Source organism: Pongo pygmaeus, chromosome 2, assembly GCF_028885625.2.
Source record: "Pongo pygmaeus isolate AG05252 chromosome 2, NHGRI_mPonPyg2-v2.0_pri, whole genome shotgun sequence".
Taxonomy (NCBI): Eukaryota; Metazoa; Chordata; class Mammalia; order Primates; family Hominidae; genus Pongo; species Pongo pygmaeus.
Window position 1 is genome coordinate 61,374,458 of NC_085930.1, and position 2,245 is coordinate 61,376,702.

The following is a 2,245-nucleotide window of genomic DNA, read 5'->3' on the forward strand; positions in this document are numbered from 1 at the left end:
TATGCAAAGTTTCAAAACATCTCTACTAAAATGTTTAGTAATTAGGCCAGGCACGGTGGCTCACGCCTGTAATTCCAGCGCTTTAGGAGGCTGAGGTGGGCGGATCACCTGAGGTCAGGAGTTAGAGACCAGCCTGGCCAACATGGTGAAACCCCGTCTATACTAAAGATACAAAAAATTAGCCGGGCGTGGTGGCAGGCGCCTGTAATTCCAGCTACTCGGGGTGGCTGAGGCAGGAGAATCGCTTGAACCCGGGAGGCGGAGGTTGCAGTGAGCTAAGATCGCGCCATTGCACTCCAGCCTAGGCGACAGGGTGAGACTCCGTCTCAAAAAAAATAAATAAATAAATAAAATAAAATTAGCCGGGTGTGGTGGCACGTGCCTGTAATCCCAGCTACTCCAGAGGCTGAGGCACCAGAATCATTTGAACCCGGGAGGCAGGAGTTACAGTGAGCCAAGATCGTGCCACTGTACTCCAGCCTGGGCGACTGAGCGAGACTCCCACTCAAAAGGAAATAAAAAAATAAAAATAAAATGTTTAGTAATTACAAAGGAAAAAATAGTTTACAGTGGAGAATCCTGGCAGGCACCACTTTAAACAAGTGATCAAAGTTAACATCACCACGTATAAAATACAGTAACATTAGGTATCTACTGATAGGATCCATTGAGAAAGGCACATCACTTCTGTGGTATTGCCACAAAATTATTGAAAATCCATTACCTCAATCTAGTCATAAATATTAGACAATGCCAGGCACAGTGGCTCATGCCACCAATCCCAGCACTTTGGGAGGCCGAGTAGGGAGGATCCCTTGAGCCAAGGAGTTCAAAACTAGACCGGGCAACAGGGTAAAACCCCATCTCTACAAAAAATCAAAAATCAGCCGGGCCTGGTGACAAGTGCCTGTGTTACAGGAAAGGGGTCTGGATCCTGACCCCAAGAGAGGATTCCTGGATTTCACGCAAGAAAGAATTCAGGATGAGTCTGCAGTGCAAGGTGAAAGCAAGTTTATTATTTTTTATTTATTTATTTATTTATTTATTTGAGATGGAGTCTTGCTCTGTTGCCCAGGCTGGATTGCAGTGGCGCAATCTTGGCTCACGGCAACCTGTGCCTCCCGGGTTCAAGCAATTCTCTGCCTTAGCCTCCCAAGTAGCTGTGATTATAGGCACCCGCCACCACGCCTGGCTAGTTTTTTTATTTTAGTAGAGACGGGGTTTCAACATCTTGGCCAGGCTGGTCTTGCACTCCTGACCTCGTGACCCACCCGCCTCAGCCTCCTAAAGTGCTGGGATTACAGGCATGAGCCACCGCCCCCAGCCAGCAAGTTTATTAAGAAAGTAAAAGAATAAAAGAATGGCTACTCCATAGACAGAGCAGCCCGAGGACTGCTGGTTGCCCATCTTTATGGTTATTTCTTGATGATATGCTATACAAGGGGTGGATTATTCATGCCTCCCCTTTTTAGACCATATAGGATAACTTCCTGAGGTTGCCATGGCATTTGTAAACTGTCATGGCGCTGGTGGGAGTGTAGTGGTGAGGACTCGTTGCCATTTTGGTTTTGGTGGGTTTTGGCCAGCTCCTTTACTACAACTTGTTTTATCAGTAAGGTCTTTATGACCAGTATTTTGTGCCGACCTCCTATCTCATCCTCTTGAGAGGTGACAGCTGCGCCCTCGCTCGCTCTGGGCGCCTCCTCGGCCTTGGCGCCCACTCTGGCCGCGCTTGAGGAGCCCTTCAGCCCACCGCTGCACTGTGGGAGCCCCCTTCTGGGCTGGCCAAGGCCAGAGCCGGCTCCTTCAGCTTGCAGGGAGGTGCGGAGGGAGAGGCAGGAGCGGGAACCGGGGCTGCGCGTACGGCGCTTCCGGGCCAGCTGGAGTTCTGCGTGGGCCTGGGCTTGGCGGGCCCCGCACTGGGAGCGGCCTGCCGGCCGGCTCTGCCAACCCCGGGCAATGAAAGGCTTAGCACCCGGGCCAGCAGCTGCGGAGGGTGTGCTGGGTCCCCCAGCAGTGCCCGCCCACCGGCACTGCACTCGATTTCTCCCTGGGCCTTAGCTGCCTCTCACCAGGGCAGGGCTCGGGACCTGCAGCCTGCCATGCCTGAGCCTCCCCCTCCTCCGTGGGCTCCTGTGCGGCCCCAGCCTCCCCGAGGAGCGCCGCCCCCTGCTCCATTGCTCCCAGTCCCATCGACCACGCAAGGGCTGAGGAGTGCGGGCGCACGGCCGGGGACTCGCAGGCA